Below are 16,439 nucleotides of genomic sequence, written 5' to 3' on the forward strand. Positions count from 1 at the left end.
ATGAGAAATTTTTTGCTATTTCAGTTCTCTCTCCATAGTTTGTTGATATAGCAAACTATTTGGTATCAACACAATTCCCACCAAACTTGCCCGCTAAATAAAAAATCAAGATAGTTAGGAAGAGCGCCCCCTTCACTTGGATTGGGGGCAATCTTTTCAAACTTGGCTGAGATTAAATCTTGAGAAGGTGTGTAAGGGAAGAGGAAGTTTTTGACATCCTTCTGACTTATCATGATGGGCCTTGTGGAGGTCACTTTGCAGCAAAGAGGAAAACATTCAAAGTGTTACAAGTAGGCTATTATTGGCCCACTCTTCATCAGGATGTGAAAAAGTACATTAGTTAGTGTGATCAGTGCCAAAGGATGGGAAAGCCTACTCCAAGAGATGAAATGCCCCTACAGCCTCAAGTGACTTTCGAGCCATTTGACAATTGGGGCATGGACTTCATTGGGCCTATCAACCCTCCTTCAAAGCAAAAGTAGTACATTATTTTGTGCACTGATTATTTGACTAAGTGGGATGAAACCAAAGAAATTAAGGCAGAAACAGAAGAGAAGGTGGTTGAGTTCCTAAGGGAGAATGTATTCTACAAATTTGGGTACCCAAGAGAGCTAGTCACATACCAAGGCAGCCAGTTTACCTCCAACATGATTGAAGAACTGTTCAACCATCACAAAATCAAGCATAGGACCTCCACTCCCTATCATCCACAAGCTAATGGGCAAGTGGAGGTGACCAACAGGGCACTGGAGAGCATCTTAACCAAGGTAGTGAGTAGCAGTAGGAAGGATTGGCCAGAGAGACTAGTTGAGGCCACCTGGGCCTATAATACAACATGGAAGACCACTACTGGATTTACACCCTATGAGTTGGTCTATGGGAAAAATGATTTTTTGTCCATTGAGTTTGAATATAACACATTAAGGATGGCAACCCAACTAGATTTGGATATCAGTCATGCACAAAAAGAAAGATTGTTCCAATTGAATGGCATGGATGAATTCAGAATGCATGCCCTCCTACATACAGAGATAGTTCAGCTTCAGAGGAATATCTGGCATGATAAACATATTAAGGGGAAGCAATTTCAAGAGGGCGATTGGGCATTGTTATATGATTCTAGGTATAAAGACTTCAAGGGAAAGCTAAGGACAAGATGGCTCAGACCTTATATGGTGGAGAGATTCCATGATAATGGTTTAGTGCAAATCATAACTATAGATGAGGAAGTCATTCCATTGCTTGTTAATGGACACTGATTGAAAATGTACAAGAGGCCTTTATCAAAGCAAGAATTCATTGAAAATATCAATAAAACAATGATGATGGTGGAGCAAGTTCCAGCTCGTCCCTCATCAGGTCACTAAATAAAAAAAAGGACTCAGGTGAAAACCTCCAAGAGGCACTGGAGTCCCATCTTTGGGTTGAAAACCTCGTGAGGCAGCCCAAGGATGAGAAAAAATAAAAAGAAGAATGAGAAGATCCCTGGGTGAAAACCTTCCTTGAGGCGGCCAGGGCAAATATCTAGGGTGAAAACCTCTCTAAGGTAGCCTAGGTTTTTTTCAAAAAAAAAACAGAGGGAGAAAAAGATATAATTGTTATTTGCAGGTAGGTGAGAAAGACAGTCAAGAAGCAAAAGGAGGATCCAAAGGGAACTCTGTCTCACACATATCCATCTCCTCCACTCCTTACCATGCATCACTCCATCATTTCTATCATTTTCCACTCCACTGCTTCAATTTATGCATAGACTGTGTTTTCTACAGGAACCCTTGTATTCCTACAGGATCCCCTGAAAATCTACAGGATGATCCTGTAGGAATTATAGTGGCCCAGAAAACCTATAGGAATCAATCCGAGGGTGAATGGTAGGGTTGGCAGGTCCCTAAAATTCATCCTAGACATGATCTAACACCTCACCTCATTCATTATCATCATCCCTGCAATCACCATCCAAAACAAAAAGAGATCAGTTTTTGCTAGTTATGAAAAAAAGGAAAAACAGAGGAGAGTAAGAGCATTACCTGAATGCCCCTTGCTCCACACACACTCCTACTCCCTCTGTCCATTCATTGCACCATCCTCACAACCCAAGCTAGTGACATGATTAAGAAATTCTAAGGGAGAAGTAGCTATAGGACATCCTGTAGGAAATCCTGTAGCAGCATATCCCACAAAATGTCAATCATTAGTTACAAGTCTTCATTAGGATGATCGAGGAGCTCCACAGCAGCAACAACATTGGATATTCAGTCACAGACCCCTACAATAGCCAAGAAACCATTAGCAGATAACAAGAGAAGAAATAATAATGACCATGCAACAAATAAACAACGTAACACCTCTGATCTTCGACAACTACAGCATGGCATCAAGACCACAGGTAAGTATCTGGCTCACTCACTCATATGCAACATTTGATCAAAAGTTGTAAATTTTATGAGATAGTTGGTTTATAAGTGAAAAGGTGGCTAGTTAACTTGGCCACCTTCATTCAATCATCACATGCAAAATTGGGTGTCCTCTCACATGTGGATACAGTCAACTCAAAGACAAAGGAGGAGTAGGACAAGAGGTGGTTAACTACAGATCTACAAGGTGGGAGCTTATTACGAGGAGAGGAAATGAGGAGGTGGTAGTGGGGACTAATGGTCCAAAAATGGCAACATACCTCTATTGCTAGCACACCACCTCACCCTGAAACGTCATAAAGGGAAATAAAACATCATTTGCATGCATTCATTCATTCCACCTCCTCGAAACTACCTCACTCAAGTCACTCTCATAACTCTGGCCACCCACTGGAAGCAAGGATTCATCGTTCTGCAAGAGAATTTCTACAGGAGCATGCACATGAATTCCTACAAGAACAGTCTACAAGATACAATCTATAGGAGCAGTCTACAGGATACATAGAGGCAGTCTACAAGATAGGTAGAGAGGATTTCAAGAGGGGATATCATAGGAATTGTCCACTGCCACTATTCTAAGGAGGTAGGATTTAAAAATCCATCCACATTTACAAGAAAATGAACTAGAAATGCTCTAAAATCTAGTGGAGTTAGCAATTGTAGGAGGTGAATTACATACATAGTAAACTTTGTTTTCCTCCTAAATTTAAAAATTTTGTGTCAAACCTCTCATTTTCTCCTCAAACCTTACAAGCAAGATGATAGGAGGGTTTAATAGGAGAGAACCCACAAATGCTGTGAGGATACAACAACACCCCCAAGTACTTGAAATCTTTACAAGACACAACTGGATGGGTTTTTTTTGAAAAATTCATAGGGTATGATGATGAGGTGGCTCAAGAATTTGCTCATTCCCTCACCCCACACATCAAGAATCCATGCCACTATTATAACTATAGGGATCACTATAGATATCACCCCAGAGCTCATCAGTAGAGTCATAACACTTCCCCTAGGAATTCCATGGAGAAAAGAAGACAAAGTAGAGAGTCAGGTGGCAAAAAGGAAATTCTTTTTAGAAGGTGAAGAACCCACAGAGGATAAAAATGGAGTAAGGAGGGATAGTGTGCCATACCCATGTGTTGAGGTAGGCTACCAAATCATGAAATATATCTCATGTGAGGGTAGATACAATGATGTTTATGGCTACCACTTTAGGATCCTTGAAGAATTAATATTTGGGGTAGAGACACCAGTTCACCAACGACTCATGATACCCTATTTCTTGACGCAATCACTTATAGACTCTAGCAACAAAGTACAGGAATGGAATTCCCAACAATTGGCTCACCATGGGCTGATTAGGATACTCATTGAGGATGTCCTCCAAAACCTCATAATCCCTATAACATGGTCAGTCTTTAGAGACTTCCCAGCAGAGGATGACATCAAAACCCTCACCTATGATGTTAGTCCTTCTGTTAGTGAGGAGGAGGCAAAACAAGAAGAAGAACATATAGAGCTAGTTGGGGATGATATGGATGAAGAAGAACTAATACAGAGGAACATGATGAAGTAGAAGAAGAAGAGGGAGAAGAGAAGGAGGATGATGGTGAAACAAAGGAGGAAACTAATGAAGAAACTGATGGAGATGAGGAAGAACAACAAGAGGAAGAAGTTAAGAAAAACAGAGAGGAAGAAGGCATTGAAACAGAAGAGGAAGAACATAAGGAGGAGTCACCTAGGGTGTCTCCGGAGGCCCTTGAGAGGGAGACAGTAGCTTCCCTCACTTCTCTCAGCACCCCAGTCAAGCAAAAAGGGAAAAGAAGGAGGAAAACCCCTCTATATTTCAGAACAAGCAAGAGCATAAGAATCAAACAAGGGAAGCCACAAATATCAACAAAAATCCCTATTGAGATTGAAGATTCCCCTACACCAAGAGACAAAATTACTTCCCCTAAGTCACCAATCACCTATGTAAGGAGGCCTAGTACCAGATCAACTTCCTTAAAGGGTAAGGCCATCCTACAGGATCCACAGCAAAACCTACAGGAAGAAAAAATAGCCTTATAGGATACTCTACAAAAACTACAGGAAGCACAAAAATTGGAACGCAAGGTAGGGGAGTAGCAAGAAACAAAAGAGGAAGACCCTAAAACAAAGGAACCAAGTCCCCAACCTAACCTAGACTCCTACTACCGGTTTATTGAAGGAGGTAGGGTGATACCTCAAAAATTTTCCATCCCATTGTTTTTCGAACTTGAGAAGTAGAGGGCCAAAACCCACCGATGGATGAAAATCACCAAGTAAAAGGGGGTGGAAGACATTGGGCACATGGAAAAGAAGCTCAAAGAAATGGGCAAAGAGTTAAGTGGCTTAAGGGACATAGAAGCAATAATGAGAGATCAACTTGAGAGGGAAAATGCATGGCTGAGGAGACATCTGTAGGAAAGGGAGAACCAACTAGCATGTATGGCTAGACTCTCCTTGGAGGCCATCCAGTGTAGGATGCCAGATAAATCCTATGCTCTTTTCCTCAAAGAACAATGGTTGCAATTTTAGATTAAAACACTAGCACAAAGGGGCACCATGCCGTTTCAAGACTACAGGCAGTTTATTGATCTTTGTGATCAAATTACACTAGAGGATAGGGCAAAAATGGCTGAGTTCTACTTGCACAACATGGCCCTCATGGACATGAATGTTTGGGATCCTAATGCAAAGCTAGGAGACCTACAATTAATGGCTTTGGTATCGTGGATGAACAATGAGGAGTCAAGGGCTACACAGATGAAAAGAATATTGGCCAGAGAGAAAAATGAACCTCTTTTCATTAGAGCTGAACAATCAAATGCCATGGCCCTAATCAGCACCCACAATCTGATTGCAAATGATCCTCAGCTGGCACCTAGATATCTTGCTGCCCAAGAGCAAGAAATTTCACATTTTGAGGATATGTTTAGGCTGCTAGGAGATGATAGTATACATGCCTGCCTAAGGAGATGGAACACACTGCCACACAGCTTGAAGATTAGAGAATAACACTTCCCTCAAAGGTTAAGAGAGGCACTCAACAAAACACCTATGTATAAGCAATCAATGCAAAGGTTGAAGGTCAATTGGATAGGCATAAAACACAATCCACCACTACTCCTAGGGATGCTAGAAGGGAGAAAAGAAGAAGAGGAAAAGGGGCAATGGGAAGAAGTAGAAAAGAAAGCAGGCTTTTATGAACAAGAAGAAGAGACCACAACAAAGGCATGGGATGTTAGAGAGGCTACTAGAGCCATGAAGGACATGGACATTGACTAAGTTTCTCAGAGGATGAGAAACACTTTCAGTAGGGGGGTGATGATGAGCCTCATAATTGGGTAATTATATGGGCCTTAATTCACCTCCTAGCTTTGTCAAATCAACTATTCTCACAACGTATTGCATACTTTTGATTATATTTTGTTTATGAGATGAGTTAGAGTTGTATATTTTGCTTTGTGGTCTAATGTGAATTTAATGTAGTATTAAAGGATAAAAGCAAGGAATTTTGGCAAAGACCTTGTTCAAAACTTGAATGGGACAAGGGAGAGGAATTATAGGTATCAAATCCTCCTCATTTAATACCCCTCCATTCGAATATTCCTCCATCATCTCGAAGTGAAAACAACCAAATCATGAGGACTAGAAGGCAACTGAGCAAGTGAAAGACAAAGCACTAGTTTATCTCGAGTTTGGGATTCGAGCCTCCCTAATTTTAAGGAAGTCATTGGAAACTTCAGATGTATAAGTAGAGAAGCCTAGGACCTCAGTAGGATCCGGATTTTTGATTATAAAAATCTACTCAATTTTCGAGTTGCAAGACTTGTGACATTTTTTGATGTAATCCATGGTTTTGATAATAAGAATGAGTTTTGTTTTAAGCCAGCACTGAGCTAACTCAGAGGTCTGAATCTCTTGGGTTAGGGCCCAACCCTAGCAGCCAAGGCTCCTCTTTATTTTACATGTATGCTAGCATAGATTCATGGTTTAATTGTTCATTTGCTTAAGTGGCTACATTTCCATTACAATAATGTAGAGTAGATTGGTTGTATTTTAGTTTTATTCCATTTTTTCGTTCTTTCAATTAGCACATTAGCAAGGAGAAAAATATCATCGTAAGGTTGTCAGTAGGTGTCTCGGCCTCACCTCCTCCCTCTGAGACCATGACTTGAGGAAGAGACCCTTCAGCAACCCCGAAAACACATATTTCTATTTCTTGCATGAGCTTTGGAGTTTGTTGTCTTGATTCAGTACTTGGTTCATTTCATTGTCATCTTTTTCCAGCACTCTCTTTCTGCAATAAGATCTCACTCATGTTCTCATTTCCTTCAGCACTTTCTTCATGCATAATATGGGCAATTGATTCATGCTTTTCTAGTTTATGAGAATGTATCTTGTTGCATAGTTCTTAGAAGACACATACCTTTTAAGCATTGCAGGTACCTTAGGAGGAGGTCTAGACTTCATCACCAACATCCATCTTCCACCTCATCCACCTCAACCATCTCTTGGTCCACCATCACCCTCACTAGTTTTTTTTGTCCTTTTTCATTGAAATTCCCCTAGACACATTGAGTGAATCTAGCCATCTCTTCTCTTGGATATTGACTCCTAAGTGTTCCTAGACCTTCTATTACCCTATCCCACACATCACACACCTTTTCCAAGCTTCCCAACACCTCCAACACCTCAAAATTAGCTCTTGGTTGCATCCTGTAGGTTTCATGTAATTCCTACAGGATCATCTTGAAGGTTTCTAGTACATCCTGTAGGTTTTCCTGAAATAGCCTATTTTGAGGCTGAATTGATGGGGAACCTCTAGGAAGTCACAAATAGCCTCCTAGGACCCTCCCACAGCATCCAAACAATCCATAGAACTTCTAGCCATCCTCAACCACCTTCCATCCACCTGTCACATCCACAAGAACAATTAAATTGCATGCTTGATTTTACCAAAGAAAACCAAAAAGTGAAAACAAATTTAGTTTAGTTTCCTTACTCACACATTAGTATGGGTTGATGCTCTTTACTTCTGTAACATAGATAGCAGCATTAGGTTAATGTTGATTTAGCAATTCTGCTTAGCATAGATGTTTAAATAGTTAATTAGGATATGGTGTGATTTAGTATTACATGTTGTTGTTTTCCTCATTACTGCAGTAGAGTAGATCTCTTAGAATAAATGTTCTCTTCTTCCATCAAAGAATCAAGCTTTTTATGACTCTATAGAAGTCTGGATTGGAACCCCTGGGGTCTCTCGCCGAATGAATAGTGACAACAGGCAGGACCTTCACTTTTACTTGTGCATATAACACTGTCACCTCCAAGTTTGTACGGACCCCGGGTTGATAAGTAAAGATGGTAGCCCAGGAGTTGCAGCATCCCTGTTGCAATACTGACGCTCATCATTGGGATCCTTCCATGATTAATTGAATATATTAAGAAATCATACATTCCAGAGCCTATTTTTTTATGTGTTGGAAGAAACTATTGACATGTGAAGGTTTATTCTATGATCACATGGTGAGGAGAAATGCATTGAACAACTTAATGACATTAGCTTCCAACATCAATTTTGTATCAAACAAATTAATGGGAAAACACTTATATGGGGAAAGAAGTATTCAACTACTGCAGAATGGGGGTCGTTATCAGGTTTGGCAATTTTTAAGTTCATTTTATATCATCCAATATTTGAATCAAATATATTGTTATTACAATTAGTTGCTAAAATCCATAATGCACAAAGACATAATAGAGATATAAATTATTTTGAATGCTTAGATGAAATTAAAAAATATATTAGATATACATATGAGTACTTTGATGTTGTTGATTTTGTTTGGTGGGAGTCTTTTTGCAATAATTAAAGTGATATCATTTCAAGATTAAGAAATTAGGATATACTTTTTATGACTCCATTTATTTGGCCACAAAATGTGTGAAATGAACATGAGGAAAGAAACATTGTTTAAAAACAACAATCTCAAGGTATTATTAATTATTCAAAAGTAGAGGAAAGAGAAATGTATATTGGTTCTAGAAGATCTTATGCACAACATGAAGTCATGGAAGACCTTTATAAGGCTCTTGTATAGGATGTTAAGAAGGGTTGCCTGATTGCAATTTTAGTAGATGGAGATCTACATGGCTATCCATTGTAGGTTCGAAGGTTATAAAGGTCATTAAAGAAAATGAATATGTTGTAGGTGTTGAAGTACATTGGTATGCCACAAATATACACCCATTCAATGGTGTGTACGAGTCAAAGATGGTAGTTGATAAACAAATTGGAAGAAAGGGAAAAAGAAAGGGTACAAATATAAATCATCACAACACATACCTCTTAAAATTGGAGGATGTTGACATACTTGTTTATGACTTCAATTTAACAAAGAGATGAACTCTTCTCTTTAGGACTATAGAGATTCTAAAGATGTTGCTACAAGAAGAAACAATCTTAAGATGGGAGTTTGTTGAACCCAGTCGTAGATCTAGAAGACTTTTGAAACCTGAAATGGTGGGCATGCATGTTGACTCAAATGGGGCACTAGTTGATGAATGAGAAGTATATGGGTCATCTTCATTTACATCCAGTCATTCATCTGAAGATGTTGTAGATGTTGCTGGTGTGTTAGAACATATGAGTCATTTTGAATAATCGTCGAAGACATTTTATGTAAATGATGTTTGCATTGTAACTTGAAATAAATATTTTAACTTCCATATGATCTTACATGAAGTTATGATTCATTTCTATGTTTGTTGGATTATATGTTTTAATTATGATGAATTCATTTTTTAGAATATCCACAATGCAAGAATAACTTAGAGCAATAATTTATGTTTCATTCAATCTACAAGTATTGATATTTTGATTAAAAGTAAATAAAATATTATAGAAGGGGATACTTCATTTTGATGGTTGATTTTTATGTTTTTCTTGCAATGGGATAAGTTGTCTTAGGCTAAGATTTGAAAAGAGCTATACTTTTAGCCTTTAAAATAAAAATTACTCTTGGAATAATGAGTGTTTCATTTTAAAAAAAATTAGTCATATAATTTGTTCATAATGTCATGGTTGAAATATGTTGAAAGCTTCCCCCAATGAGGGTGTTCGAACCGTAGTCGAGGGAGCCTTGGGATCCCCATCCCCATCCATATGTATTCCATGCGACAGTTAATGAGAGTAGGTGTGGGGCACTCCGCCCGATGAAGGAGGTTTTTGGAGAAGGAATGTGTCTATAGTATGCTCTAGAGAGGGAGGGTTAGTGTTTGGTTGTGGTGGGCGATGTGAAGGAACATTGTGCAAGGTGGTGACGGTTTCTCTTACTATTCAGGCCTATGGAGAAAGCTGAAAGGCCATGGTGGTGAGGATTTAACTACTGAAGTCAACCCCTATGTGTGGTATTGTGCTCAGGACTTCATCTGGGAACTGGGCTCATTGGATTTAGGGGAATTTTCTTTGGTTGTTTCTCCTTCATCCACCGAATTCCTTCCTTCTGTGCTAGTGGCAATCTCTAGGCAAGCGAGTTTACGTAATTCTGTATCTATCTGGCTAGTGTTTACTGGGTAATTCTCTATATTTTTGTTGATTTTGTTAAGGTTATCACTCATGTGAAAAGGTGGCATTGTTGGTTTTAGTTAATCGTTCTCATAGAATTCATGACTAAGACTCGGGCCAGTGGTCCTATGGGGTGTTCGGGGTGGGAATTAGCTACTGATGCCTGTCTGGTGCCTTGGGTCTCTTGGAGGAGAAATATTAAATTCTAGTTTCGGGACTATGGTAAATTGTGCCCTTCTTTTTTGTTTGAGGCCCCAGTCCATCTTATGTCATAGGTAGGGTGGGGACTTTGGTGGAAGAGAAAATTTGTCTTTGTGTTTTATGAGGGTTTGATATTCAGGCTAGGAGGTCTCTCGTGGCTTGGAAGGTCCTCATTAATGGCCTGTGGGCATTACAGTGTTAAGTCTTGGGGTTTGTTTTCACTTTCTGGGTTGAATTATTCTTATCGTGCCAGGGGGCTCGAGGGAGTCTATTCCTAATGTGGTGGTGTGGAAGACTTGAAGCCTTGTCGTTGTGTCATCCTATGGTGGGTCCTTTTGACATTATTGCGTTGTGGTAACTTGGACTGGTTGTTGGACTAGGGTCTTGGTCTACCTAGGTCGTCTTGGTCTACCTAGGTCTCCTCCTTTGCTTGCAAGTATACTGCGACAGAAAGGCTAACCCCGTAGAGGGGGTGGACATCGTTTCCATCTTGATGTTCAAGGGGGCAATGCCTCATCCTCTAGCAAGAAACATTCAACCAATATAGATAAACAAGAGGAGATAGAGTAGAACCCCACATCATCTCCTGGTTGTGTCGTTCATGTCGCCTCCTTGGAATCGATTAATGTTGTGCAAATATGAGGGATCTAGACCAAACTAGATATCCTACGTGACCATAGGTATGAGGATTGAAATGAAAATGTTGTTTACTCGAATGATATCTAGTTCTCTCAAGAGGAAATTCTAGAACAATTGGCGAACATTCGTAGAACTAAACGGCGAACAAATGAACGATTGCGGGAGTTAAAAGCATGACTGGAGCACATTGAATATCATCATCATGAACAATGGGGGAAGTTAGCTTATAAAAATATGCACCAACTATGTCTTCTACCCTGATATGCATGTGACAGGCTATGTTCTTATTTTGTTATTTTTTTGGTTGGTATGGCTTCATAGTCATCAAGAAATAAGGTGTCAATTGCTAAATCTTCTGCTTCATATTCTAACTCTCCTCACCAACAAATCTAATCGGAATGAGGTAGGATGAGCTGATGAAAATCTAAATATACTTGTTTTCTTCATAGTAATATAAATTTAGTGTTTTTGAATGACAATATATATATATATATATATATATATATATATATATATATATATATATATATATATATATATATATATATATATATATATATATATATGTTGAAAACTTAAGGTTTTTAATTCCATTATTGAAAAATTGTCAAAATTTTAAGGTTTTTCTAAGTTATGATATTTTATCTTTAGCGGCATGGATGAAAATTGTTGGAATTTTAAGGTTTTCCAGGTTTGATTATTTTATCTTTAACGCCATTGTTAAAAAATATTGAAATTGTACACTGAAAAAAAAATAAAAAAAAATGTTATTCTAACATCAACAATTTTTGTTTTCAATGTGTTTTTTCATCTCTTTTGCACAAAAAATTGGTTTTTATTGCCATTTTTAAAAAATGTTCAAATTTTACCCTTAAAAAAACATCGTTCCAGAATACACACTTTCCATTTTGGGGTTTTTGTTCATGTTTTTGGAGTTTTTTTGGCTAGAGTTCTCGTTTTGAGTTTACAGTTCCCGTTTGATAGTTTACATTGTTATTTTCATAATAGTGAACTAGTAAGCCAATCTAAGTACTCAAATGCCTAAGTTAATCAAGTGAAAATGCTATGGTGTAAATTTTGTTATTAAGTTTTGGTGTTTCTAGGCTTCCATTCAACTGGAATCAACTTGAAATAAGCTCATTAAGACATGCTAAAAGTTAGCAAAAATTTATTACTAAAACCCAAAATTTTAGAAAAATGAACTAGTAAGCCAATATAAGTAACCAAATGGCTAAGCTAATTAGGTGCAAATGCAGTGGGATAAATTTTATTATTAAGTATAATATTTTTAGTACTCAATACAAGTGTAAACAACTCAAAATAGCTTCATTAACATGTGCTAAAATTTAGCAAAATAATACTACTAAGAAAACCAAGAATTCCATAACTGTGAGCTAGTAAACTAATCCAAGCATTCCAATAATGAAAATGATTGTTTGGTAATTTAATTGATGTTAAATTACTTACATAAATTGTCAACCAAATCTATTATACTAATGAAGTGTATGTGCACTGTATGTGCTAGAAGTCCTTATTATTCAAGCAATTCCTAAATTAAATTGAGATATCGATATGCACATGTTTTCCTGACAATTATCACTCTTATTTGAAAGTAAATATGTCACTCTTAAAATGAAAATAATCACACTTGTTGTTACACAGTATTTTATCACACCTCCTGCACTTCCCTGTGTCATATCCCGGAGTGCCCAAAACTTGGCAATTATGTAATGTACTCATCCTGATATGTAGTGTAGATCCTCTGTGAAGAACTAATGAAAACATGCGTTGAGCCTTCCCTGTAGAAGTAAACTCAAAAACCCTAATTTCAGGATCAAGGCAACTGTGACATTGCCAACTCGCGCTGATGGTAGGTTGCATCATACTAGCCTCATGCTACCAACATGGTTTTTACTTGGATACTCGCACTAATCCTTAAAAGGTAAGTTTTCTCAAAGAGGACAAGAAGCTTTGTGATCTAGAGGCATCCAAAATCACCAGCTGGAGGTTGTTCGTTGTGGATGTGGTTGAATTCTCCCAATATTTACCTTTGATCTTATCCCTGGGAGATTCATCCTTGAGATGAGGGCCTTCCCCTATCTTTGGTGAGATCCTAACTCCCTCTCCCTACCTATATATTTAGCCGCTTCCATTCCAAAATGGTTGGTCTCTAGTTATTTGCACCCTTATGTTGAGATAGTGCCTACATGCTATTCACTTTGGCTTGGAGAAGGAGTGCTTCAAGAGCTTAAGCTTGGACTTGGACATTCACTCAAGGAGGGCTTATTAACATTAGGCTTAGGTTGTATGATTCTTCTTTCATTCATTAATATATACAACGACTGGTTCAATTTCCATAATTCTTGTGCCAATGCATCATTTATCTTAATGCTCCTTGATCTATTAAGTGGATTACGTTCAATTATGCCTGTTGTACTTGTACTATTTATTGTGTTTTTGGCCTCTTGTGTAGGTATTCAAATCTGTGAGAAGTAGGGTTGAGCCTGACGAGCAAGCGATCAAGAACTTCAACAAAGGATTGCGTTATAACATCATAACGAGGTAGGTCTCCTTCCTCTTCTCTCATTTCGATTGTAATTTAGGAAAGTGTCTCGTAGATTGTGACGTTGGTTGCTAGTCCCACTCATTGGGCTAGAAGGATCATCTTTGTGGGTAGAGAGGATTTACCTAGGCAACAAAATGGCGACTCCATTGGGGAAGCTATAACCTTTCCATCCATTCCTTCGATCATATTCCCTAATGAGTTTGACCAACCGTCGATTTCTTGACTTGTATGAATCACTGTAGATTTATGTAGTCACTTGTTTTTGCTTGAGAGTGTTGAGCCTGCTCTAATTTTGAAGATTTTTTATTTTTTTCCTTGTTTTCCATGCCCATCGCGTTTTATTCTCTTACAGAAGTGCTACCAGCACTGATTTTGAATTTACAGTCACGTTGTTCTGCACTTCATCGCCCTCTTTCCTTTAATAGGAGCGTTGATCCCAGAGGATAGAAGAAAATTGGGGTTTCTTCTTGTTTTCAATAGTTTTCAACCTCTGTGAGTGATTTTCCAGTGTAATTACAATGTGTTTGTCTTGATTTTTTTTCCTTTTGTGATTGCAGCTGTCTCTTGTCTTTTGTTGATGTGTGTTTGAAGCCTGATTTCCTTCTAGGGTTTCTAGGTCCATATCACCCTTCACTCATCTCTTGGTTTGTCTCTGTGAAATTGATTGCCTCCGTTTAGGGGTTTCACTACAATTAGGACACCATCTTCAAGTTGCTTTCAATACATGTTTAAGAAGTTATTTTCATTACTGTTGGATCATTTTGGTACTTTGAAAATTTCTTTTACTCCATTGTCAAACGTAGATTACAATTGTTTTCTTTGGTGGAACTAAAAGTGAATGCTTGTTTTGATTTTATTGTTTTGGAAAAAAAAAAGTGAAAGGATTTCTTGATTTAAGTTTTTTTGAAACTATTTGTATTCGAAACCAAAAAAGTGAATGAAATTGTCGTTTGAGTTGTTTTGGATTCCATTTTTCCCTTTACTTATGCATTAGTTTGCATTTTTTAATCAAAGTGAAAGGAAAAGAACAAAAATATTAGTGCATCTTAGTGAAATACAAGTGATTTTTGTTTCTCATAAGATTGCATTTTTGGTATTGCATTTGTTAGTGAAATTGAAAGAGTAGTTTTCATTTTTACAACTTGCATTGGAAAAGTTAGGGAGTTATGTTTTGATGCATTTTGCTTGATTCATGCATTTTTTTGGTTGTCTCTCTTCCCTCATTAGTTTAGCCTTCATTGAATGAAAAATATTTCATTTTTCTCATTTATTTGCATCATAGGAATTCAGGTGACATCGTTGAGCCATCAAATTGAAACCTAATTCAAGATAAACTTAAACTTTACCTCAATTAACCTATGGAGCATTTGTAACCTAACATAAATATCTAGAGGTCAAGGCTAGATAGGTGTTCCGATGTCTTTAAACATAGCAGTTGTCGTTAACTGCCTGCATTGTATCCCGGGGATGAAATCTTGTTCCATTATGAAAGTATATCGAAGGTTTTCCAGTACTTTCGGGTATATAGGAGGCACTTCATTATGGAAAGTATATGGGAACGCTCTCACCAAACAGTTATGCATTAGGTAGTGCTAAAATAGATTTGTGCTCCCCATACCGTTGAGTATTTATTGGTAGACCCCACTAGGTTGTTATCCTTTAGCCATAGGTAACCGAGTCAACTGCCTTGTAAACATGATACACCAAATACATCATTCAAGGAGATCGACCATCGTACGTCAAGTCCTTGGTTTTGGCTAAGGTGTATATACTACTTGGTAAACCCTCTTTCCTGGAATTACCCTTTTTTATTTATTTTTTGTTTCGTATCATAAAATTAACTACCAATGATAACATGTCAAAACCATGCAGTTGCTTATTGGCCTCACATTGAGTAATTCCTTGTAAATTTTAATTTTCATCAGTCCTCAACAAAATCACATCTTCTCCTTATTCTCTTGAGAGAAATTCATCGTGGCTAAACCATTACGTTCACCTCACAGTTCCCCTTCATCATCTGATACTGAAGGGTCTTCACAAGAAGTTCATCCTGAAATTTCACAGTCACTTGAAGCTCAAGGCTTTGAACTTGGAATTTTCCCAAGTATCCAAACCCTTTCTTCTCGTCCTCCACCTTCAGATACATCATCATCTCAAGAGTTTGATCCAGAAAACCCTTAGAGTCTACAAGTGTTTGTTTTATACCCTCTGAATCCACTTTTTGATCCGTTTTTGATATCTCCTCAACATCCTTATAGTCCATATGACCAACCCAATGTTCCTTTGGAGTTATCTCCTCATCCATCTCGGATTCCTCCTCGCCAACTATCTCCACCTATGGCTTCAGAAGGTGAGATTCCAACATAAGTTCAAGGTCCTCTAGAAGTCTCCGCTACCCACACTCCTAGTGTTGATAATTATTATATATACAAATTTCCCTCAGAAGGCTTTCCTTATGTAGGAAGAGTTCCATCTCAACCACCTCCTGAAAACAGTGGGCCTATGATTCCACATGGTTACACAACCTTGGTTTCACTAGTTTCAGGAACTCCCAGTGCTTCTTCATTATACTAAAATCCAATTTGGTCTTCAAATGCTATGCCTAATTCTGGTACGTTTATTCCTAGTGTGACCTCTCATATCACTGTACAAAATGACGTTACTTCAATTTTGATTCAACCAATGATTCCATCACAACCTCTACCTACGTTTCAACCTTTCATTCGGGTGCAACCGACATTTTTGTTTTATATGTCTGTAAGTTCCTCAATTCCCCCATCAAGTGTAAAAAATGTGCCACCACCTCATTCACAGCATGGGGGGGGGGGGGGGAATCCAAATATTCCTCTTGTTTCAGGTGGAACCATGTGAGTGGATCACAACCTCACATGGTTGTAGTGAATCAACTTGTTAGTGGTATTCCTAATCCCGCTAAATCATCTATTCCAGTTGGAGCTAGTAATGTCCAGTATCAATAGCCTTATATGGCCAAGATACCTCTCCAATAGTCTTATGCTCCATATGG

Source organism: Pinus tabuliformis, chromosome 6, assembly GCF_031772625.1.
Source record: "Pinus tabuliformis cultivar Carrire ecotype Pingquan chromosome 6, CPIR1, whole genome shotgun sequence".
Lineage (NCBI taxonomy): Eukaryota > Viridiplantae > Streptophyta > Pinopsida > Pinales > Pinaceae > Pinus > Pinus tabuliformis.